Genomic DNA, 26111 nt, shown 5'->3' on the forward strand with positions numbered 1-26111 from the left:
AAAAGACCACATTCCTGACCAGCCCTTGTACTGGACAGGCAACTTGGCTGTAGGCAAATTGAAAGAGTTAGACTTGAAGGGTTGAATTGTCACTTGGATCTCTGGGTTGATTAAATTGGGGTCCACTAAGGAAGCATGGATAGCCGACACTTGCACTCTGGTGTCCCTCACGTGGTGACCTTCTTCCCGCCCACACTCACAGTTTCCCTATGCTCCAAGGGTATCTGGGAGGTATCTGGACCTGAAGACCTCTGGTGTGATTCCGGTGCAATGAACTGTAATCTGTTGGGGTTCTTGGGGTAGTTGGCCTATACGTGCCCCGGCTCACTACATTTAAAACATCATCCAGTTGACGGATCACTGGGGCAAGGTGGGTTGCTGGAGAACAGTGAGGCAGGACGACAAGGTGTCTGGAGTATTCCTTGGTGCGTAGTTGGGGCCTCGGGCTGCCCCGGGTAGTAGGGGGTGGTCTGAGGGTTTCCCTTCGGGTATCCGCTCCAAGTGCAACCAGGGTTGTTCCTCTCTCCTCCCTCCACCCGTTTTGTTCCGGCTTGCCCCACCTCTCTGGCGGTCTGGGACTACTCGTATTGATCAGCATAAGAAGCAAGACTTTCTGCAGAGTCTATTTCCTTATCCCATAAACACCTTTATTTCCTCCTTGGACATATTCAGGAATTGCTCCTGAGCTATCAAATCATGCATTCCGTTAAAGCTAGTGACACCCCTTCCTTGGATCCATTTATCTAACAGATCCTTCATCTGGTTTAGTTAAGCCACATTACTTAGTCGAGGCCCTCTCTTAAGGGTTCAAAATTTTACTCTGTACGTTTCAGATGTAATTTGAAATTGCTTTAAAACCAAATCCTTGAACTTATTATAGTCAGAAGCCTCATCAATAGGCATCTTATTGAATATGTCCAGAGCTCTTCCAGTCAATTTTGCGACCAATGTGGTCATCTTGTGAGCTTCAGGAATTTTATGGAGAATGCACAGTCTCTCAAAGGTGAGAAAATATTCAGCAATATCACTGGATTCATTATACTGTGGACACAGTCGCTCCCATTTGTGGATTGTTGGGGAAGGATTGTTAGGGTTATCCAGTAGATTCTGCTCAGCCCTTACCTTCTCCATCTCCAGTGCATGCTTCCTCTCTTTTTCCTTCTCCTCCATTTCTTTTTCCCTTGCCTCCATAACACTCCTGTGAGCAGTCTCTAGGGCTTTTTCTGCCTCTTTCGCTGCCTCCAGTCTGGTTAACTCCAATTTGTGTTGTGCCTTGGTTTCTGTCATGTTAGCCTCTCTGTTTTTAACTAACTTTACACCCGAGAGTTAGAAATAAAACAAAACAAACAAAAAATCTTGGCTTGTCAAATATATATATATATATATATGTTGTGCTGTAACCGGATACCTATGTTCTCTGATAGTGATTGCCAGCCTACAGAAAAATCCTAAAAAAAAAAACCCAAAACCAACACCTTTGTCTCCAGGCAAATAGACAGAAAACCCCTCTAGTTGCTCTTAGGTTAAAAAGAAATCAACTTCAGGTCTGTGAAGACTTGTGAATTTCCCTGCAGGAGGTTAACTACCCTGCCTATAAGTAGAGAAAACTCCAGTTCACAAAAGACAATTCCCTTTTGTCTATGCTCTGCCTCCCAAGCAGAGACAAAAAAAAAACAACCTCTAACTGCTTTCAGCTTAAAACCTGCTTTCCAGCAGCCCAAAGGAAAAAAAATATTTTCCTTTAAAAAAATCCATGCTTCTGGTTCAAAAAATCTCAAATTGATGTCAAAATTATTTCAAGTTAATCCCACCACTCTGCCACCATGTCAAGGTTCCTTCCCCACTCTGAACTCTAGGGTACAGATGTGGGGACCTGCATGAAAACCCCCTAAGCTTATTTTTACCAGCTTAGGTTAAAACTTCCCCAGGGTACAAACTAGTTTTCCTTTTGTCCCTGTATTTTATTGCTGCCACCACCAAGCGTCTCACAAATATAACCGGGAAAGAGTCTGCTTGGAAACGTCTTTCCCCACCAAAATCCTCCCAAACCCTACACTCCCTTTCCTGGGAAAGGCTTGATAAAAATCCTCACCAATTTGCATAGGTGAACACAGACCCAAACCCTTGGATCTAAAGAACAATGAAAAAGCAATCAGGTTCTTAAAAGAAGAATTTTAATTGAAGAAAAAGTAAAAGAATCACCTCTGTAAAATCAGGATGGTAAATACGTTACCGGGTAATCAGATGTGACCTGGGCACAAAAAGTGGGAGTGTGCTAATAAAGTTTGCAGATGATACAAAGCTGGGAGGTATTGCTAATTTAGAGAAGGACAGGGATACCCTACAGGAGGATCTGGATGACCTTGTAAACTGGAGTAATAGGAATAGGATGAAATTTAATAGTGAGAAGTGTAAGGTCATGCATTTAGGGATTAATAACAAGAATTTTAGTTATAAGCTAGGGACGCATCAACTAGAAGTAACAGAGGAGGAAAAGGACCTTGGAGTATTGGTTGATCATAGGATGACTATGAGCTGCCAATGTGATATGGCTGTGAAACAAGCTAATGTCGTCTTGGGATGCATCAGGAGAGGTATTTCCAGTAGGGATAAGGAGGTTTTAGTACCGTTATATAAGGCACTGGTGAGACCTCACCTGGAATACTGTGTGCAGTTCTGGTCTCCCATGTTTAAGAAGGATGAATTCAAACTGGAACAGGTACAGAGAAGGGCTACTAGGATGATCCGAGGAATGGAAAACTTGTCTTATGAAAGGAGACTCAGGGAGCTTGGCTTGTTTAGCCTAACTAAAAGAAGGTTGAGGGGAGATATGATTGCTCTCTATAAATATATCAGAGGGATAAATACCAGAGAGGGAGAGGAATTATTTAAACTCAGTACTAATGTGGACACAAGAACAAATGGATATAAACTGGCCACTAGGAAATTTAGATTAGAAATTAGACGAAGGTTTCTAACCATCAGAGGAGTGAAGTTTTGGAATAGCCTTCCGAGGGAAGTAGTGGGGGCAAAAGATCTATCTTGCTTTAAGATTAAACTCAATAAGTTTATGGAGGAGATGGTATGATGGGATAACATGGTTTTGGTAATTAAATATTCATGGTAAATAGGCCCAATGGCCTGTGATGGGTTTTTAGATGGGGTAAGATCCAAGTTACCCGGGAAAGAATTTTCTGTAGTATCTGGCTGATGAATCTTGCCCATATGCTCAGGGTTTAGCTGATCGCCATATTTGGGGTCGGGAAGGAATTTTCCTCCAGGGCAGATTGGAAGGCCCTGGAGGTTTTTCGCCTTCCTCTGTAGCATGGGGCACGGGTCACTTGCTGGAGGATTCTCTGCTCCTTGAGGTCTTCAAACTACAATTTGAGGACTTCAATAGCACAGATATAGGTGTGAGGTCTTTTTTAGGAGTGGTGGGTGAAATTCTGTGGCCTGCATTGTGCAGGAGGTCAGACTAGATGATCATAATGGTCCCTTCTGACCTAAATATCTATGAATCTATGATTCAAAACACAGAGAATCCCTCGAGGCAAAACCTTAAGTTACAAAAAGACACAAAAACCGGAATATACATTCCATTCAGCACAACTTATTTTATCAGCCATTTAAACAAAACAGAATCGAACGCACATCTAACTAGATTGCTTATTAATCCTTTACAGGACTTCTGACCTGCATTCCTGCTCTGGTCCCAGCAAAAGAAAAACACAGACAGAGAGAACCCTTTGTTTTCCCCTCTCCCCAGCTTTGAAAGTATCTTGTCTCCTCATTGGTCATTTTGGTCAGGTGCCAGCAAGGTTATCTTTAGCTTCTTAACCCTTTACAGGTGAAAGGTTTTTTTCCTCTGGCCAGGAGAGATTTAAAGGTGGTTAGCCTTTCCTTTATATTTATGACAGCATATATTCAGAAAACACATATCTGAAAAGAGGTTCACATCTTGGGGTCAGTTGTGTCACTTTACTTCATGAAGAGAGATGAATAAGTAAATGGAAGTTTTGCTTGCAGAAGGAATGCAGGATCAGCCCTTGTGATAGAAAATCTTATATTTCTATTCTCTCCCTTAAATGCAACAAAGATATGGAATGTAACAGACATACAGTCTGTCTGAAAAGGTATATTTACTTTTTAAAATGAAACTTCCCAAGCAAATAGGTTTCTGACATGTACTCTTGCCTCCAATTCAATATTCAACCATTCCAAAAGAGGCTCTTCTTCCTTTTTACTGTGCACAGTTTTGCTTTTGTCACTTAGTTTATGGAGCTATATAATTAACTATTATATATAGACTGGTCAGACACTGCAAAGGCAAAATATTCCAATATCAAAAGGAAATTAATATTTTTTTCTATTTAAAAAAAAATCTTTACTCCCTTCCTTATGTATCCTTCTTATAATATTTGCTGTGTTTTTAAGAAGTGGTGTAAAAAAAGAAAGGTAAAAACTTGACCAGATTTTCCCATATATTAAATATTTTTCATAAAATATGATAATAAAAATCATATAGCTTAAAAGTACAGATGTCGGGCTTGATTTGACTTATGGTATATCTTTAGATCTGATGGATCATTCAAATTTATATTCATTAACCTATTTTTAAACAAGGATAATTCCATAGCTTAGGTTACAGTCAGGCTTAAGTAACAGTGTGAAGGCTATAATAAATAAATAAATAACTGGATTTCTTGCTAATAAAATTGTGAGAGTAAAAGTTAAACATTTATTCACTATTTGAAGTGACTAAAAATGTATTGTAGTCAAACATTGTAGTGTTTTTAATTCATTGTCCAGCAACAGATATTCTTTTTGAGATGCAATTCGGTGCCTGGAAATGATTTCAGAACAATAAACATGGAAATGAGTCTCTGGCTTATTGAGATTTAAATCTTAAAGTTAGATTGTCAAAACCTACATCTGAATCTATGTAGTGGATAATGCCTACTTCAAGTCAGGTAGAAATACGGTTTTGATTTATTTACTCTATTTCCATGAACAACATTTGCACATCTGGATTTCTTAAGAGCAAGACAAATATTCCATTTACAAAATGCTGAAGTGAATACTGTAAGTGATTTAGTAGCTAGTGTGCAACATTTGCCTTTTACCACAGAATCTACACCTTCTGTGCATTCCAGGTTTCCAAATGAAAATACATCTGACGGGTTTTGTATTGCAGAACTATGAGTGAACCAATATGAAAGCAGAATTATAGCTAAAACCTGCAGTGTCTCTTCATGTTAAAAGCTGATCACACTGGCAGTGTGAGAAATTGGAACAGAAACATAAAGAGATCAGAATTTAAATTGTCTGACTATGTTGGGCCTATTACCCTGGGCTAAATCCAAAGTATTGACACGAAAGCTAATGAAGTTACTCCAGGTATTACTGTTATTGAGCGGTATTTAGTCCCTGGCTTGCAGATTACACAGTTACCACTGCCGATACTGTCAGCACCCTCATTTTCACAAGCTTGTGTATTTGCCTAATTTTAAATAATTGTTAAAATCATTACAAATTCATTTTGCATAGCCACAGAATATCCCTACAAAATGCTAGTGTTTCTTTGCAATCTCACACATTTCGTTGCTAACACTACTATTTACAAATTGATGTTTGAACTTCTTGGTACTTTGAATTTGTGAAGGAAAAAACTGAAAATAATTTTTAAATAATTTTCAGCACTAGTAAATTTAGGACCAAATCCTGAAAGAAAACGTCCCCTGAAGTTAACAGAAGTTTTGCATCAATTAGTCAAGTTGATTTGCTCCCTTATCTAAGGAGACATAAGAACTTTTGGTTTATCTGAAAGAAACACACTTCTAAAGTGTGGCTATACATTTTGTTCCTATTAAGTGAACCAGTAAAAACAGTGTGAAGAAGTCTCATGTTCTATGATGAATTCCTTTATAAAATAAACATGGAAAAATACTAAAAGATGTTTTAGGAACAGTAGTAACCAATTCAATGTCTAAATTTATTCTGATTTAGAGCCTAAAACAAAAATGGAAAACAAACATAAAATTTGCTGCCTATTCATATCCTTTGCAGATTAAGATAATTCTTTAGAGAGCAAATGGAACAGAATATTTCAGTCACTGTGCTGTTTTTACTTTTGAAATGTATTAATTTGTGTTAACTATCAGACATAACATAGATACGGTAACTGTTGATTTGCATCAAGTTCTGCTTTACATCCTTTTGTATTTTTACATAATATAATACAAAAACTGCACATCTTGTTTACTATCATTAAATCAGTACAATGACAAGACATGACTGCCTCATTTTCATTTTCTTCAACAATTGCCACAACTGACCTTGTTTTTCCAAAATGAAAATGTTCATTGTTCTTCTCTGTTTGGCCAAGTCGGTGCGGTCATCTCATGTTCAAGAAGGTCATTATTGCAGTAACAGTCTCTAGTAGAAAGCATTCAGAAAAGGTTCTGAGATGCTTGGCTTTCCATATTTTATATAACCAAATATGTCACTGCATTACAGCACAACCATGTAAATGTCATTGGTGATCATCTAAAATTCAGTCAGAAGGCATAGATGTTTCACAAAGTCCAAACCCATCTTTTGTTTTCAATGTACAATGCAGGCACAAGCTAGAAGATTCACAGCATGTGGCCAATCCTGAGAGGAGAGTGAAAAGAAATTTCCATGGAATATTATCAAATCAGGATTCTCTCTAACACTAGGGTTCTATCGTTTGTTTGTCATACCTGAGTCATTCTAGAACAGGTTTACAGCTCATGAAAATTCATTATTTCATGCAAGATGGGTGCAGACAGGCTTATGGGATTTATTTAGAAATGTATCTGGCACCAATAACGTGTGGGTGCCTATCATTTATGGATTCAATTATAAAACAACCATCCCCCTTGCTTGTTAACAATGCCCATGCCCAATCACTACTCAACAGTTCCTAATACAACACTGGTGAACTACCGAAGTTGACAGGCCTGATGATGTAAGATTTCTGTGTCTTAAGTAAATAAGTTGATATCATTAATTCAACTCAACACCAGCTCTTGCATTGAGATTAGCCTGCCCATGGTTATTAAATCATTGGCTTCTTTTGAAATGTAGTTCCAGGATATTCACCGAACTTGGTGGTTGTCTTTGAGAATCAAAGATGAGAGCAGTAACTGCAATCGCCAGGATGGTGCTTGTAAGAGGTTGGCTTCATTCTTTAACTCCTTCCAAACCCCAATAAAGAACCAACAGCAACATGAAGATCACCTCTTTTCCCTGTCTTTCATCATGCGCAATACTTTATAAAGAGAGAGATAAAGCAAAATTTACGCGCACACACACACACAAATGAAATAAAAGCCTTCCAAGTTTATTAAGAACAGTTCACTTAACCTGATGGCTGAATCTCAGAATTATTTCAAATTTATCATATACAATTAATGATTAAGATAAAAGAGTGTATAAAATAAGCTGCATGTGATTTATCTTATACTTATAGAATTCTATAAATATTCATAGATCTGTGCAAAAATACCCAGGCTGCTCTATAAACCAGCAGCCTACCCCAGCCATCATTTAAATGACATGTCTTTCCTTTTAAAACCCTTGCTTTAGTGTAATAAATATGATACCAAAATTTTGTACTAAAAATTAAAAATTGTAGCAGATTACCTTATGAAAAACAATGAAGTTTTCTTACAAGAATTTAAATTAAAGAACAATTCCATTATAAACGGGGCTTACTATAATCAGAATTACAATGTTCACACAATAATGCACTGAAAGACTTTAGGATTTTGCTCTGCTTCTCAATAAACCGAGTTTCATTAAATCTAAGCTTATGATAGGAGAATTCTGCTGTATTAATACAACTGTATCAGAGTTTCAACTATTTTAATTAGAGTTTATAGTCATCAACATAGAAAACTAACATTGCAATTATCATCAGATTATACCCAGTTACAGTTATGGCTAATATTTTGGTTTGATTGGTATTTTTTGGGGGGGAAAAAGCTTTCAAATATATTTGTGCTTAATGATCAACATTTGCCAACCTGGGTGCCTAAACTTAGGTATCCAAACATAAATAAAAGTGGCCTGATTTTCAGAAGTGCTGAACTTCCACAAATCCAAATGAAGTGAGTGTAAACTGAATATGCTCAGCACCTTTGAAAATCAAGTCACCTTTGCTTAGGTGCCTAAACATGGATTTAGCAGCACCAAGTTTGAAAATATTGGTCAATGTCTCCACTTCTAGATACATGATTAAACTTCAAATGGGGAGAATGTAAGTCCTTAAATTCTAAGTCGATCAGGATCAGTCCATTGCTCCTTCATGTCCCACCCTGGCTTCCAAAAAGGAATGTCTTTTTTGCTGGAACTCAGTGTTATTCACTGGAATTTGCCATGCAGGTCAGGCAATCCCCTGAAGGGAAGGGAGAATTTTAAGACATGCATATCAAATCTCATTACTGTTCTTTTATGAGAATCAATCAAATGAAGGATGTGATGATGTCATTATGACATCATCTACTTAGGGATTAAAAATTCATCGCTTCTTAGCAATTGAATCTGTCCAATAGAGAACAAAGAAAGCACTGGAAGAGGTTATGATCTGCTCCATTTACTGTAGGATAAACTAATCATTTCCTTCAATTGTGAAGTCCTGAAAAACAAGGCATGTGGTAGTTTAATTCTACCTGTTGTTTCAAATAATAAGATAGTTCTATTTTTTCCTATACCTTATGTCAATACAACTGCTTTCTTATTAGCTATTTGAGAAAAAACAAGTAACAAATTTGTTCCTTTCCTGGTATTTTCTTTTGGTTTTTTTTTTGTCAATTTCCAAACATCTAATGCCCCCAAACCTTTTTCTACAGATGAGCGGCATCTGCCTCTAAGGAAAAGGCTCATGAGCTGCATACAAAGATAATCTTTTTTTTTTTTTAAGAAAAATCTTTATTTTAAAATAAACCCCAATAATCTCATACTTCTGAAGTCAAGTGGCCCTAAGTCCAACAGCAGAAAAGTAGAAATTACACTAGCTATATTAATTCTAATAAAATAAGCTAGAAACATCCATTCTACAAGGCTCTGATATCTGTAGAGAGATTCTATGAAGCTTCTTTCTTCCTTAAAAGAAAAGAAAAAAAGCTTTGTTCATGAAAAAGAAATTTGTCATGCTATTTCTGGTGGCTATTTCTGGGCATCCAAAAAGGGTTACATGCCTGGAATCTATGCCTGACCTGATTTTCTTTAAAGTTCACTCATCTCTATTGAGAACATAGATTTAAATAAGTTCAAATGCAGCTAAGCAAAGAAAATAAGTGAATTGAAATTACAAGTCTTGGATACACACTAACAAGCTATAAATATGTTACTAAGCTCTCTCTATGTTTTCAAATCAGTGTGTTTTTTAATTACAGACCAAAACTGAAGCACAATCACATTGATTTAAAATGTTATTTCATCTTCTGCAAAAATACTTTTAGTAAGACACTGGAAAATTTAATGTCAGCATATCTAGAGTGTCATAGGGTGAGGGTTGCATGTTTTCCAGATACAAATGATTCAAATAATATCCAAAGAATGCTCAACTTACTCTTGAAAAAAACTTTGCTCTTCATTTTTGTTCAATAGATTTCTTTATAAAACAGTGCAATGTTTTGTAGCTTGTTAAACAGTTCTAAACAATGACTAATTAATTTTTTAAATGAACATAGTTCACCTATTTTTGTCCAAGAACTGTTTCATACATAACAAAGGACTGACAATACACAAGTTACATTTAACAGACAAGAAAACATCTAGAGATATAATTTTGTAAAACAAAATCTTATTTCCAGCACTTTCACTGTACATATTGTTAAACAGACACAGTTCACTCTTTTCAAACATTAACACCATCAACTGAAGTTCATGAACATATTGAGCTGAATGAACAATCTCTTTAAAATCCAGATGCAGACTGCTCTGTCAACCATTCCCATAGCATCTCATTTGAAATGTGTGTCTTCATAGAACATTTGTCACATCCCAATGCATTGTTTAGAGAAAAATATTCCAACCACCACTATCTAAGTCTCCAATACCGCCTCACCATCCTTTCTCAAACAATAAAAAAACAACTCAAACAAAAATAAAAAGGTGAAGAGCATCAGAACCATCAATGCCTATTTTTTTGTAAACAGGTGAACTATCATGTTCATTAAATAAAAGTGATATAAACAGTAGTTCTTTAGTGTAAGAGTCTGATATTTTAGTCATTCAAGTTAACAACACTTATTTGTTTCATGTTGACACTTTTTTTCTCCTTTCACCCTGTCTACTTCAATAGAACAAAGATTTCATGTTAACAAGAAATCAGTGTTTAGCTCAGTGAATAACAAAATGAGGAACAGAGAGAACTGATTCAGTTCTTCCTAGGGCCTTAAGAGTGCCTGTACCTAATTACTTCTGCAATCCAAAATGTGTAGGTAAAATCAAGTTAGGCTGGGGTTAACCACCTTCAAGCAGTCACCCTCTGGGGAGAAAACTGGGAACAGGAATGACTTTATACTGGCATTAGGCAAATTCCTGTTCATTGACCTTCATTACCAAAGCTCTTGGCATCTAGGAGCATCTCAAGCATTCTGTGCCACTGTTGATAACATTGTGGAGGAAAACAACATGACAGGGTGCAAATAGGGAGAAAATAGGAAATGTTCAGCAAATAGCTCAGCAAGAAGACAAATCTATGTGATAGACTGACATGCAGTATTCTTAACAGGTGTTTGGTGGTTGCTTTACATACATATAATAAATAATTTATGCATGTGCAGCAAAGGTAGTTATTAACTCTAAATCTATAACCTGGTCTTTTAAATGAGGGAATAGTCCCCTAAGATTTGATATAATGAAATCTAAGATTATAGCTACTAACAGGATTACAGTGTCAATTCCACCTTAGTTGCCTTTTTATAGTAGCCAATAGTCTTAGATTCCCTTTTTGCAACTGTCCACAATTTGATATTGTTGGATATAAGCCCCTCTCTCTCTCTAAGATGTAGCTACCTGCAGTTACATTATAAGTGTTATTTATAGATGGGAATAGAAACTGAGCTTGATATTTAGTTCACCCTGTAGAAAATCCTAAATTTTAAGCAAAGCCATTTTTTTGCACATCTCACAAAGCATTAAAATAGCTTGTGAACCAAACTTTTAGAAACATCTCACCCCTTACATGCTAGAAACACTGGATGTGTTTTCAAAAATTCTGCATTTTCAGAACTGCACAAGCAAACAAAGATCATTCCCAAGATATCATACGCCCCACAAGGTACCACAGGGCGTAAAGAAACTTCAGGCAAGTGGCACAGACATAGAGATCTCGCTCCAGCCTCGCTGACACAGAGCTGGCCTGAGAGCAGGTTCAAGCGAGAGGCATGAGCAGGACAGGTAGATGCCACAGGTAGAGGCTATTCTCGGGGCAGGACCGCCGGGTCCCCATGCATTACAAAGTGCCAGTAACGGGCTCGCTGGGGGTTTGTCCTCACCGGAGAGACCCGTGAGTGTAACCGACCCAACCAACACCCCAAAGCCCGACGCTTCTCCGTCCACCCGCCCCCGGCGCCAGCCAAGCACCCCGGGACGGCTGGGCGCGGAGAAAGCGCCAAGCAGCAGCTCTCGGTGGGGCAGCTGCTGCGGGACCGCACGCACCTACCTGCCGGGCTCCCGAGGAGGCTGCTGCCGCGGCCGCCACTGCTGGCGGAGGTGCCGGAGCCCGCCCGCGCTGCTCGCCCTGCCCGACAGGACTGTTCATGGAAAGCTCGGCGCCGGCTGCACACTCCGGGCTCTGGCTCGCCCTCCCCGCGCAGCACGCGCGAGCCCACCCGGAGGAGGGGAGCCGGGCCGAGCGGCCCCGCCCCCACCGCCTGGGTCCTACACCTGGGTGCGGGGGCCGGCCCCCGCCACCTCGCCCGGGGGCCCCGCGCCGCAGCTTGGGCCCCTTCCGAGAACGGGGGGGGGGGGGCGGGCGGGTCTCCAGGACAGCCCCCGGCCCGGCCGGGACCCTGCGCCAGGCACGCGCCCAGCGGGGCGGCCTCGACGGGCGTGTGCCCCGGACAGCGGGCCCCGGCGCAGGACTGCGGGGACAGGGGCAGCGGCGCTGTGGGGGGAGGGGCGCTGGGCGGGGTGCTGCGGGCGAGGTGAGAAGGAGACTCAGCAGGTGCAGATCAGAGACAGCAGCAAAGCGGGGGCAGGCGCTGGGGGTGATTGTGGGAGCGGGGCAAAGGAGCAGCTCAGGGGGCAGCGGGGGAGTGCCCCCCCCCAAACGCACTGAGGAGGTGACGGGCCAAGTGGAGGACAGACCGGCGGGGGAGGAGTGTAGGCTAGACTGGACGCAGGGGAAAAGGTTCTGCTATGGTTTGAGAGATGTCCCCCTTTCCACCAGGAGAGACCATGGGCAGTATGGAGATTTGCTGTCCCCCAGCAGACTCTTCCCAGGCAAGAGCAGCTCTGGAGAGGTGGCTGCTAGACTGAGGGGGTTCTAGCTGGTGGCGGGATCCAGGTCTAGCTCACTGGGAGGGTCTGGAGCACAGCTACCTCTGACCCCCTCCTGTATTTGTCTAGATGCCAACAAGCCCAGAGCAATCATGTTTTTATGTTTATTCCCACCTCCCCCCCCCCCCCCGCCCGTTCCTCAGACTTTGTCAACTGCTGGAAATGGCCCACCTTGGTTATCACGACAAAAGGTCCCCCGCTCTCCTGGTGGTAATAGCTCACCTTGACTGATCACTCTCCTTACAGTGTGTATGGTAACACCCCTTGTTTCATGTTCTCTCTGTATATAAATCTCCCCCCTGTATTTTCCACAGCATACATCCAATGAAGTGAGCTGTAGCTCACAAAAGCTTATGCTCAGATAAAGTGGTTAGTCTCTAAGGTGCCACAAGTACTCCTTTTCTTTTTGTGAATACAGACTAATACAGCTGCTACTCTGAAACCTGTCATATTTTTCATGGCAGCCGTATAGTTATAACTAGCATTGTTTACTTTGTACTGAGAATTTAAAAAAAAAAAAAAACCCCAAAACCCCCTTCCTGTTATTCATGCTCTGCAGTCCCCCTGCCACAGGCCTTTACACAGATGTTCCAGAAATGGTTTTTCCAGCTCATGAAAATTTCCTAATTTCAAATTTTTTTCCCCATCCTGCATTAGGACAAAAAGATGAATTCTTGAAAAATTTGTAAGAAATTGTGATTCATTAAAGTCGTTTTGATCAATTGAAACATTAGTAAAAAAACCCAAATTGTTTTAACAGTTAGCTTAAATTTCTAAATGAAAAGTTGGTCCAAACCCACAACCAAAATTTTATTTAAAAATATCAAAAGACCTCTCCACAATTTTAAAAAAATTCTTTCCAACCTTTTTTAGAGTTGAAAAATTCATTGAAGCTGACAGTTTTCACAAAAAGTTTCAGTTTCAACAAATCAGCATTTCCCAATGATAAAACGTTTTACTGAAAAATTCCTAACCAGCTCTATTTATAAGGCATGTATAAATGCATAAAGTGGTGGTAAGTCACTGATGTAGTACCTGATAGTATCAAAAACACTCTTCCTTGTCAGAAATGTCTGAGTTAAAAGCCAAAATGTTCTGCTATGTAACTGAATTTCACAAACAACAGTTAGACTATAGCTATTTGTGAGAAGTGACATCTAGAAAAAAAGTGTGTTGACTCCCGAAGGGTCCATTTGAAATGAGTGGAAGATGTGACAACTAATAACAGGATTTCAGCAAGAGAAATGGAGGACATCTTCCAGGGGTTTTTCCGAGATAAGTCAGTTTATGTTATTTCAGATAAGGTCCTAGTTTTGCTAATCTTTGGGAAAGCTGCTTTCTTTTTGCAGCTGTGTCAGCTTTGTTTTTGACCAAGCTGCCAAAATAGGCACATTTTAATGAGTACCTCAACCATGATTTCTCTATTCTGCTGATCCTTCAAAAAGGAAGCAAGCAAGCAATTGAAGTGTGTGTCTAAACATCATAGAGGTGTTTACTCACCATTTACTATATGATGGTATTTTCTGATCCTCTGAATTCAACACTAAGAAAATGTAGGGTAAATAGCATACCAGATTAATGCCATAGTGCTGGAAGAAGTTACTAACGTGGTAGCCTCTTTCAATAGGTTTAATCACTGGTGCTGAATGTTTCTTGTGTTGCAACCTGTCAAAAGAGATGAAGGTTTGGGAAACTAGTCAAAATGCAGTGATGGAGATACAACCAACCATGGGGCCATATACACTAAAGTTCTTACAGTGGGCCAAAATCTGCCTTGAAGTATGTATGAGTAATTCTTATTGATTTCAGAAAGTATCACCTGCAACTATCTGAGGACAGACTACTGAACGATAAGACCATGGGAGTTTTGCATGAATAAGTACTGAGTAAGGACTTCAGTATATGGCCCTAATCCCTTTTTCCCCTCCCTATACACATTTCTACAGCGACATAAAATGAATTTTTAGTTTCTTGAGCAAGTAGTTTTACTACCCCCCCCCAAAAAAAAAAAGTATGTCAGATAGTGTGTTTGTAAAGTATTTAGCGTGTCCAGGGCAGCAACCTTCTTTTACTGGGCTTACACACTGGATCCCTGATCCTGACTGTGTCCTCTTGGCACAACCATCATACACCTAACTTGTTATGGATGCTACTGGGAAAAATAATGTTATTATGCTTTGGAAGGACTTCTAAGGAGGAAGACATTCATGCATGTCAGTTCTAGTCATGACCTTTCTTGACATTTGCTGGAAAGGACAGCAAATGTATCCATACATTAGCTCGGCTCTTCAAGACCATATAGCTGGAAGATTGGATTATTATTGCTAATTTAGGCCATTGATTGAGGTGGAGTCAGCTGCTTCTTACCTTAGAACAATAGTGAATTAGTCTCCATTTTTATAGGTTTACATTCCACAGCCTTCTCAGTACATTTACTGGAGGAAGGTGGGGGAAGTAAAAGAGAAATTTGATCTGGAGGTGGTGTCTTCGCAAAATGTTTTTTGTCCATATCTATCGGATTCCAATAGCAATTCAGAGGGCTGATTAGACCTACAAGGTAGACAGGTCTCAAACCATTAAGACTTTAGATACCTTTGGGCATATCAGCCGGGCAACTGCTTCCCTCTATGGGTCCTTTAAGGAGACACAAAGGCCAAATTCTCTGCTCATGTGAATTAGTGCAACTGCATTGAAGCCAGTGGAGAAATGCCTGTTTACACCAGAAGAGATTGTGGTCCAGAACATTTAATTCAGTTTTTCCAGAGCAGATCTCTCCTTTTATAGGAGTTCGTGGGAGATTCAGCCCACATGAATTCTTACCACCACTCAGCACCCTTCAGTCTCAAAAGTGAAATATCCCTTGATCTTATTACAGCCTATCCAAAAGACAGACATGAAGATGGCATGCTCAAGCTAGCCTCAGTGGAACAGTGGTTGGCTGTCTGGAGGAGCCTTTTGTATGTCAAGAGTAATACCTTCAACATTGCTCTGTCTAAACTGTTAACATTCAAAATTGAGACCTTTGTTTCTAGCAGTCAGCCTAGGAGAAAGGTGGACCAGGGATATGTGAAGCTCTCTTAAGAGGGTTAGTGTTTGAGCTCTACAACAGTGTTTCTTCACTACAGAGCTTCTCCATCTTTCTCCACAACACAGGAGGGGATTGCTTGGGCTGTAATTAGATGGCATGTAGGGCCCTATTCTCCTGAGGGATTAAAGTAATTCCCATTGCAGTGGAAGAGTAAGTCCCATATGTTATATGCTGATGCTCAGGGCATCATTGCAATGTTCTGAAGGTCAAACAACGTTCAGTGCCTTCTAACATTAATGAATCAGTGATATACAATCTGTAACAGCTGAAGAGAAACTAATATCCATTGCATTGTTGTTTTGTCAGTAAAAGGAAGACTGCATGCCTTTTTCCTATATTCTTGTTCCTTAATGGATTCCCCAAAGCAGAAGGCATAGGTGGGTGGATTGATAGGCTATTGTTTGTCCTATCCCTGGGCAACAAATCCACCCAGCATTTGTGAACCATCTGGCCATAATCTATCTTCTGAACGTTTTTTCCCTCTCCATAGACTCTCAAGACTTTTGGAGAATCAGTGTTTAAAACATGTTCAAGACTAGGGAAAGTAGATAGAGGGGCTCTCATAAAATTGCCTAGTTATTATGATACACAAGTAGTTATGCATGGGCTGACAGGTTGCTCAGAATCATCAGTGACTTGCTTAGGAGTTTTGATCTAGTAACTATGTTAACTGAATTTTTAATATTGTTGCCCATTAATTGTGGGTGTTCATGTTGTGAGTAATAATCGGATTGTCCTGTTATTCTCCAATAGGCTGTTTTCCTTTCTATGTGGTCTCAGATATTTTAGTTGGTGTCTACTTCTTCTACTTACTATACCAGGGAACTAACACTGGTTTGATGACATATTTGTTACTTCAGGGGCATATAGGGTCAGATTCTTCCATGGATCAGAACCTTACTCCATGGCTAGCCCAATTGCCTTGTGTGGTTCTAGGCTGTATTCAAGCTATTCTGGTTGACTTAGTTTTTTTTTATTAATTTGGGAGCATATTCTGATAATCTTACTCAAGTCGAGTGGTCCTTTACTCCTTGAACAGTTTTAACAGCCAATAGCTGAATTCTAGTTATTCTCAGCAGATCCCCTGCAGAAACCTTCAGAATATGCAAGACACAAAGGTGGCTATAACAGTGTAAATGTCTCCACCACCACCCCTCATGACCCAGGGTGGTGCTGCAGGCACTCTCCCTCAGTTTCTCTGAGGTTCCTGGAAAGAGTCTACTCACAGCAAAAGTCTAATAGAATATTGTCCCTCAGTGGAGAGAGAATTTATTCAACAGTTAAGTTCCCAGAGTGAGCCCCCTTTCACTCAGCTGTAAATTCAAGTTAAACAGCCCTTCTTCCTGGGACTATGTAGTTCCAGTCCTGCCTTCCCCGACAGCAAGTTCCCCCCCTTAGACCAGAGTTTCAGTCCTCCTTCTGGGACTGCCTCCTTTCAGTCCTGGCCTTCCTTGGCTTACAAATTCACTGCTTTATACCACGGTTTCACAGCTGTCCTCCTAGGGACTATGGCCTGGACCCACAAAGGACATAGGCATTGAAACAAAGTGTCATAGCTCCTAACTTTTAGGACACTTAAAAAATCATCACAGAAACACTGATCCACAAAGCCTGAGTTAGGCACCAAGGCTCACTATACAATGAATAGGGAGAGACCGGTGATTTAGAATGCGAGCCACAAAGCCAGCATGCTAGGCAGGGAGCCATCTAAGCTAACCATTGGGAGATGCTGACAAGAAGAGTGTGTCTTAAGTCCCTCCCCTCTCACAGAGATAGGCAGGGAGGCACCTGGTGTTACAAGCCGTGAACAGGAACCCATTACGTGGAGTCAGCCAACTTAGGCACCTAGGCAGTGTCTTGTGGGACTGATCTCATTAATGATCTGGAGGATGGTATGGACTGCACCTTCAGCAAGTTTGCATAGGGCATTAAACTGGGAGGAGTGGTAGATATGCTGGAGGGTAGGGATAGGATACAGAGGGACCTCGACAATTAGAGGACTGGGCCAAAAGAAATCTGATGAGGTTCAACAAAGACAAGTGCAGAGTCCTGCACTTAAGACGGAAGAATCCCATGCACCGCTACAGGCTGGGAACCGAATGGCTAGGCAGCAGTTCTGCAGAAAAGGACCTAGGGGTTACAGTGGACAAGAAGATGGATATAAGTCAGTGTGCCCTTGTTGCCAAGAAGGCTAACGGCATTTTGGGATGTATAAGTAGGGGCATTGCCAGTAGACTGAGGGACGTGATCGTTCCCCTCTGTTCGACATTGGTGAGGTACTCCTCATCTGGAGTACCGTGTCCAGTTTTGGGCCCCAGGCTACAAGAAGGTTGTGGAAAAATTGGAAAGTGTCCGGGGGGTGGGGGGGAGCAAAACAAATTTGGGGGCTGGAACACATGACTTATGAGGAGAGGCTGAGGGAACTGGGATTGTTTAGTCTGAAGAGAAGAATGAGGGGGGATTTGATAGCTGCTTTCAACTCCCTGAAAGGGGATTCCAAAAAGGATGGATCTAGATTGTTCAGTGGTAGCAGATGACAGAACAAGGAGTAATGGTCTCAAGTTGCAGTGGGGGAGGTTTAGGTTGGATATTAGGAAAAACTTTTTCACTAGAAGGATGGTGTAGCACTGGAATGCATTACCTAGGGAGGTGGTGGAATCTCCTTCCTTTGAGGTTTTTAAGGCCAGGCTTGACAAAGCCCCGGCTGAGATGATTTAGTTGGAGATTGGTCCTGCTTTGAGCAGGGGGTTGGACTAGATGACCTCCTGAGGTTCCTTCAAACCCTAATATTCTATGATTCTATGAATGGGTCAGGTGCCAGCCTCACACTACACAAAATGGCTGGACGAGGAGGAAGAGGAAGAGATGGCAGTGGCAACCACCCTATAAAACTTTTAGCCCAGAGATAGGAGCACTCACCTGGAATATAGGAGAGACAGATTCAATTCTCCCCTCTGCCTGGAACAGATTCAACAGGAGAGAGTGAGGGAGCCCCTCATCAGAATATTCCATAGTTCAGTAGTGAGAGCACTGCCATGAAGGGTGTGGGAGACATGTTCAAATCCTCTCCCTTCCTCTGGCAGATAATGAAAACTCTTACTTAGAGACCTTGAAAGAAATTATATTGCAGCAAAACAAGAAATAAGTATCTGTTACATAGGGTTGCAAAAAAAGAGCTCACAGCAATCATCCAGGGAGAAGACAGTCCTCACCCATTGAAACACCCAAGAGTTATGCGGGAGGAAAACTGAGTTTTTATCTCCTTGCTGAGCTTTCCTGAATGATGTAGGAATGCAGCAGGGTTCATCCTCATGCAGAACACCTGATGGTTCCATCCCAGAAACCATAGCTCTCACAGGATCTGCTGGAGGCACAGGGTCTTTGCACTGGTTCCCTACTCCAGCTCCTTAGAAGAGCAGCTCTATTGGAACTGCATTGCCAGGAACTTTCCATCTGGTTGCTGATCCAGAATCTCCATATAAGCAGCAGAGTTAGGATGGATTTCCCAGGGTAGGGTAGGAGGCATGAGAAAGCTAATATGACAGGAAGCTGCATGAACTTTTCTGCACTGATCCCAGAGAGGGAACCACAGATCTCACCCACTCCTGTCCCTGGATGATGCCAAGATGATGGCCAACCTCCTTTTCCCTGTGGGACAAGGGTGATTTGGATATGGATAAGACTCAGTCTTCACTCCCCAGGGATTTATTTTCACTCTGTTCATTTAAACAGAGTATGCAGTAACATGCATTTAACGTAAAATGTCCCTGGGCACTAAGCAATACAAAGAGGGAAATATGTTAGAATGCTCTTTGCCCCAACACTATTGATACTCTCAAGACCTGTGACAGTTCCATTGTGGAAGCTGAAAATCGATTTAAACTGGAAGCTGTTAGCTGTAGGCCTACAGGAAAAAAAAAAAGACAGTTGTTTTGTTACGTACAAAGCAAACTAGTACTTGTGAATACAGTGACATCAAGGGTTTTGATAGCAGCCAACACACCACTTAATACTGTTAAACACTACAAGCTACAGCATTACATTTTTAACAGTTCTCTACACAACATGATTGAATGATCAAAGCAACAATCTGTTTCCCCTAATTGTGAACTGTGCAAACAGTGCCAACATGCAGTTTGACACAAAATAAACTGCTGGAAACAGAAAACTAACTCCTTTGACAAACAGATGGGAATCATGCTTCCATAAACAACTGAATATTTGGATCAGGCCTCTGTGGCTGTATTTCTAGAAACAACATAGTTTCATGTCAAGGCTTTGAGCCACAACAATTTGGACTATACCTCAATAGATCTCAGCTCAGCAGAATTAAATCTGGTCAGTACTAGGACAGAAACTATGAAAACACAGGTGCTATACTAGGTGGTGCTAATAATTCAACAGGTGGTCCTGAATCCCTACCCCAGGCTGAAGGGAGGTGTGCCAGCTGAGTCAAGATCCTGACCACCTGCATTCATTCAAAATCCCATGGCAATTCTTTCCCCAAGCATGGGGGTGCTATCTCATGTCCTCCTGCCCAATGTGGGTTATAGTATTCCACTTGTCTAAATATCCCATCATTTCTACTGGATTTGGCATTTTTCACCTGCTGCCCTACCTTGCTGCATAGTTTATTCTGTTCTGATAAGCAGCTGCTGTGTACCTTCCCAGAGGTGTGTGCATTTCAGTGATTGAAGAAAGGAGACACAGATTTGAACATGATTGTATGAATATAATTAAGAGCAACATTTGGCCAAATTTTTGTAAAGAGCTTTTTGAACCCTTGGGATGAAAGACACTATTATAAGTAATTTGTTTTTAATTATCTTGTGATTAAAAACAGCATGAATATGGGTCACCCTTGTAGCTATTGTCTTTCCCCCTCTGAAGCACAGTAACACAGGGTCACACTGTAAAGAAATCTTTACATCAGTTAAACTTGGTTTTTGACTTGGAAATATTGAGAAGTTATACTTTAATGTGGTGTTTCCTAGGCCTTATTTTATTCAAGCACAAAATGGGAAAGCTGGAAAAATACCCAGCGGCCCCTATCCCCATTACTCATTCAATTGGTGCCAAAGGTGGTTGCAGTACATTACTGGCTCAGTAACTGAATAGAGATTGAACTGAAATTAGACTTTGGTCAGAGGATTCTTAAAGCATAAATCATGATGTGATGACCGACCAGCTTCATCTCAGCAGCACTTTATATTATTTGACCTCTTTTCCCCACTCTACACCATAGGCTGAATTTGTAAGGGACACAGTGCATAAAAGTATGGGAACAGGGCAGGAAGAGTGCTAATTGGGAGGACAGCTGGATGAACCTCCCCTCCCTTTGAACCCACTGGAGTTTTGAGTATTACTGCAGCCCTAAGTGCCTCCTGAAAGTTCCTCATTCGGACCACCTGTGCTGTAAAGCCTAGCTTTGGTGGACACTACTGGAACCCAGGTTTGGTTTGAATAGATTAACAAATATTTGGGGCCTGAGCAAATCCCACTGAAGTCAATAGAAAGCCACCCACCAACTTCAGTGGTCTTTGGATCAGGTCCCTAATGATAATTGCATTGGAGCCCAACAATGATGGATGTTATTGGAGCCAGCATTTGGCCTTAATAGATTATAACAAATAATCTAATGATTATCACAATAGCTCTTTTTGCATTTCTAGAGCATAAAAGTGCATTCATAATGTTCCATTACATTTTCATATCCCAGAAAGAGATTTGGCTAGTTTTAAAAAAATAAATCACAACAGTCTTGGCTCTCCCTTAAGCAGAGCTATTTGACTTTAATATGTGGAAGGGAAAGAGAAATTATTATATATAGAAATGTATGAGCAATGCTAACTATAGCAGAGACAAGAAGAGATTCAAGAATATCATCATCATGAGATCAGAGTCTCAAACAATGGCGACTAGAGAGTATCCAGGGACTATTAAGAGATTTGCATGCTGAGGAAGCAGCAAGAGACTGCTCTGTCAAGCGCACTGGCTAGGAACTGATGGCAAAGCTAAAATTAGCAGTTTGTCTATTTCCTGTCTGTCATCAAAATAGGTTCTCAAAGCAGACGATCCCTTTCCCAACTCCACTCTGGTGAAAACCATCCAGATGTGCTTACCACAAAAACAGACCTTTGCGGATAGGGAAAATCAAGCCATAAGAATTGGATAAAGAAATTATCGTCAAAAGCAAATATTACCATTTACAATCACTATGTAAAAACCCAGTGCCAAATTCACCCCAGGGTCAACTGCAGCTTTGTGGAACAGTGTTTAGTGCTTCCACTCTTCCAGAAGATCAGTAACAAAATGTGACTCAAAGGTTCCCCCATTCCAAAGGGGACATAACCTCTGCCAGCCATATACATATGGGACATACATCCCCCAGCATAACTACGCAGATGTCACAGAGAAGGCACTCAGATGCTACAGTGACAGGGAGCAGTATAAAGCCCCCAGATAGATGTACTGGCTGGCACAGAGACAAGGGTCCACCCATTCCCCACTCCTTCTCCTGCAGTCCCTGTCCACCTGCACAGGGAGGGGTGTAGCAGCTCCCCAAAAGCCATTCCCTCTTCATACTGCTATTCGACTTCTGGATGGTCAGTACAAAAGGAATAATAGGGGGCACCTTTTGCTTTACTCGGCTTCCTAGACACACAGGATGGGCTGCTATCTGCTCCACAGAGCATACCTCCATTGACTGAAGTGGAGTTACCCCAGAATTTCATTTGGCCCATTGTGACAGGCATGTTCCATTCCCACCCCCACTCCTTGCAGCCCAGTGGTGGCACTATAGTGGTGTCCCACCATGTCTTCCACCCCTCTCCCCAACTGGGGTATCAGTAAGTTCACTTTGAAGGATCTGTGAAGGGAAGTCAAAATAAACCAAATAGCAGGTCCCTTTAACAAGGTCTCAGAGAAGGTGCATTTGTCATGCATTCATAAGGCCCTTACCTCAGGATCCTGGTTCAGAGCTTTCAAACTTAGAGAGGGCTGAAATCAAAGATTCCAATCTCCTCAGCATTGCCAACCCCAGGTGTTCAAAAATCATGAGCCAGGCTCACCAAAAATCATGTGACTGGCTTTAAAATGATGAGATTATGTACAAATAACCGATTTGGTGTTTTTTTTATTTCCCTTCTACTTTTTGAACCGGTAGAGTGCACTGGGGTCACATTTTGACACTTTCTCTACAGTCACAAGGGCTAAAAACTTACCTTTTCTTCAGGAATGAAAGCTGAAATCATTACATCTCCACTTGACTTCAGGAGCTGGGGCCTTAACAATAATTATCATGAGACTCATAACAAAATAATGAGAGTTAGCAACACTGTCTCCTCAAGCTAATCGCCTAGCACCTGAAGGCTCACCACCCCCCTTATAGCCTGCATAGCTACTAGTCTCCTCTCTTGCACAACTGCTTGTTCCTATTTAAATAGCCCGAGGGCAGGGAAGGGGTTGATTGCCCTTGATTACATCAGGCTGTCTAGATTGTAAGCACCAGTCAGTCCATTAAAGGGGTAGCACACTCCTTCAAACCCATGTACTGTACTTCATTCAACTGTATTGCAAATTCTCCTATTTCCCTTTTTCAAAAGGTCAGCTTTGTAATTGATTATTTCACTTTCTAATAGCTTGGAAAAAAACCCCGGGAGAAGCTGGTTTTGGTTCATTGATCATTGTGCTCTTGGGTGTTATTGGATCATGCTAATGGCAGATCTGCTGAAAAATCCACTCCCTCAATTTACGAGGATTCTTATACTGTTTAACTGAATAAAACCCATTTATGTCTTGCTGTTTTGAATCTATATGAGTATATGTGAGTCTATATGAATTCAGGTTTCAGAGTAACAGCCGTGTTAGTCTGTATTAGCAAAAAGAAAAGGAGTACTTGTGGCACCTTAGAGACTAACCAATTTATTTGAGCATAAGCTTTCGTGAGCTACAGCTCACTTCATCGGATGCATACAGTAAGAATATCCAGAACTGTAACAGTTAATACAAAAAAAAGTTTTGGAAGGTATAAAAAACTCAGAATTCAGGGTTTACACTGACCTTGAATATTAGGCAATAAAATTAGTCCTTCTTGGGAGGCAGATTATCCCACTGTGGCACCAGGGTACAATCTAGACTAATGAGTAGCTATGTCACCCCTACACTGTGACCTGGGGTGCCCTTTACAATGCCTTCCTGTTCACAGACAGCCTCTAGCATGTCTGTGTGTGTGCGCTGCAGCCAGCCAGCCACACTGTGGCTCTTACCAGCCTTAAAATTACTGCCGTGTGACCCCAATTCACTCCCAATCCTAGATTTTCCCCCAGAAACGTATGTCCTGTACTGCCCAGCCCTCTCAGTGACAGTACAAATACATTGTCTCTTATTCCTTGAATGGAATAATATGCACACAACTTGTTACCCAAAATTGAATTACCCAGACACTTCAACTTGAACACATTGATTATAGTTAATAAACTTGTTTTATCTAAAGAGAGAGATTTGAAGTCACTTCAAGTAATGAGGCATAAGTCAGAAATGGTTACAAGAAAAATAAAAAGTAAATGCTTACTGGTGCCTAATTTAACAAATGATATTAGATTCACAGCTAAGTTTTCTCACCACATGCTTCCAGCAGTCTTACTGACCAAGCTCTTTAGGTCAGGGCCCCTCCCACAGAGTTCATTGTCTGCTTCCTTTGTCTCTTCAGGCACAGGGAATGTGATGGGCAGAGATAGAGAGGGGTGCTTTGGGGTGTTTCTCCCTCCTTTTTATACTTTCAGTCCCTCTCTTGAGAAACATTTCCAGGTGAGAACCAGAAGCCAAAGATTCTATGTGGAAGGATATTTCCTGAGGTTTTTTTCACCTGTTTGAACTTTCTTTGTCTTCCCTTCCTGCTTAATGACTCTGTTTACTGCTTAAATGTAAATTAAGGCAAGCACACATTCCTTTGTTTAGGATAGACCTTGTCATCCATATAAAGGAAAGGGTAAACCCCTTTAAAATCCCTCCTGGCCAGAGGAAAAATCCTCTCACTTGTAAAGGGTTAAGAAGCTAAAGGTAACCTCGCTGGCACCTGACCAAAATGACCAATGAGGAGACAAGATACTTTCAAAAGCTGGGAGGAGGGAGAGAAACAAAGGGTCTGTGTCTGTTTGTATGCTGCTTTTGCTGGGGATAGACCAGGAATGGATTCTTAGAACTTTAGTAAGCTAGGTATGTGTTAGATTATGATTTCTTTAAATGGCTGAGAAAAGAACTGTGCTGAATAGAATGACTATTCCTGTCTGTGTGTCTTTTTTGTAACTTAAGGTTTTGCCTAGAGGGTTTCTCTATGTTTTGAATCTAATTACCCTGTAAGATATCTACCATCCTGATTTTACAGGGGGGATTTCTTTACTTCTATTAAAAGTCTTCTTGTAAGAAAACTGAATGCTTTTTCATTGTTCTCAGATCCAAGGGTTTGGGTCTGTGGTCACCTATGCAAATTGGTGAGGATTTTTACCAAACCTTCCCCAGGAAGTGGGGTGCAAGGTTTGGGAGGATTTTGGGGGGAAAGATGTGTCCAAACTATGTTTCCCAGTAAACCCAGTTAGAGTTTGGTGGTGGTAGTGGAGATCCAGGGACAAAGGATAAAATTAATTTGTACCTTGGAGAAGTTTTAACCTAAGCTAGTGAAAGTAAGCTTAGGAGGTTTTCATGCAGGTCCCCACATCTGTACCCTAGAGTTCAGATTGGGGGACGAACCTTGACAGACCTGTTTGCCAGAAGCTGGGAATGGGCAACAGGGGATCACTTGATGATTACCTGTTCTGTTCATTCCCTCTAAAGCACATCGCATTGGCCACTGTCAGAAGACAGGATACTGGCCTAGATGGACCATTGGTCTGATGCAGTATGGCCGTTCTTATGTTCTTTGTATGCCAACTTTTATTTCGGCAGCTCTGTGGGGTTTGGAACATGTATTAACACCACCATACAGGAGAATCTTACAACTTCACATGCAATGTTGCCAAATGTACTTGATTACTGACCAGCAAATTATGAGTTTTCAAATGATACTTTACAAGACATAATTTGTACAAAGATTCTTACAATAGTGTGTACAGCATGAACACAGGGGTATACTGTCACACTCACATCTGCCTATTATAGGGTTCTTGCACCTTTCTCTGAAGCATCTGGTACTGGCCACTTTCCTTAACTTCTTTCCTTAACTTCTTCGCTTATTAAAACAAAACCTGTTGGTGTAGTTAACACCATTTTGCTCTTTGTTAGCATTTTGTTTCCTTGCCAGGTTTTCCTGCACTAGTGCAGTGCTGCAATGTTGAGGCTGCAAATGCTGCAAGGGAGCATTCAAAGACAAATAATATGGTTTTCAGTATTTTTTAAAAAAATACCCTGACACCCTTTTAATATTTGTTTTTCTGATATATTTAATCTGAAAAAAATGTAAATTACATCAGAGGGTAAACACCAGAGAGGG

At 41.0% G+C, this 26111-nt stretch overlaps 1 protein-coding gene across 7 annotated transcripts in view; it reads right to left on the reverse strand.

Annotated features, from left to right (window-relative positions):
- The window catches only part of SLC6A1 (solute carrier family 6 member 1), a 112289-nt gene extending 98087 nt beyond the window's left edge, over positions 1–14202 (reverse strand). For 2 of the 7 annotated variants that reach the window (XM_073352309.1, XM_073352310.1), the window contains exons 1-3: positions 11699–11914; positions 7126–7294; positions 6336–6654 (exon numbers count right to left, since the gene is read on the reverse strand). The gene's annotated coding sequence lies outside the window, so the exon portion shown is untranslated. Of the gene's footprint in view, positions 1–6335; positions 6655–7125; positions 7295–11694; positions 11915–14037 lie in introns of those variants that run through there. The other 5 variants (XM_073352313.1, XM_073352312.1, XM_073352314.1 and 2 more) reach the window with 5 other exon arrangements.
- Positions 14203–26111: the final 11909 nt, after the last annotated feature.

The sequence above is a fragment of the Lepidochelys kempii genome, chromosome 7 (assembly GCF_965140265.1).
Source record: "Lepidochelys kempii isolate rLepKem1 chromosome 7, rLepKem1.hap2, whole genome shotgun sequence".
In the NCBI taxonomy this organism is placed as follows: domain Eukaryota; kingdom Metazoa; phylum Chordata; order Testudines; family Cheloniidae; genus Lepidochelys; species Lepidochelys kempii.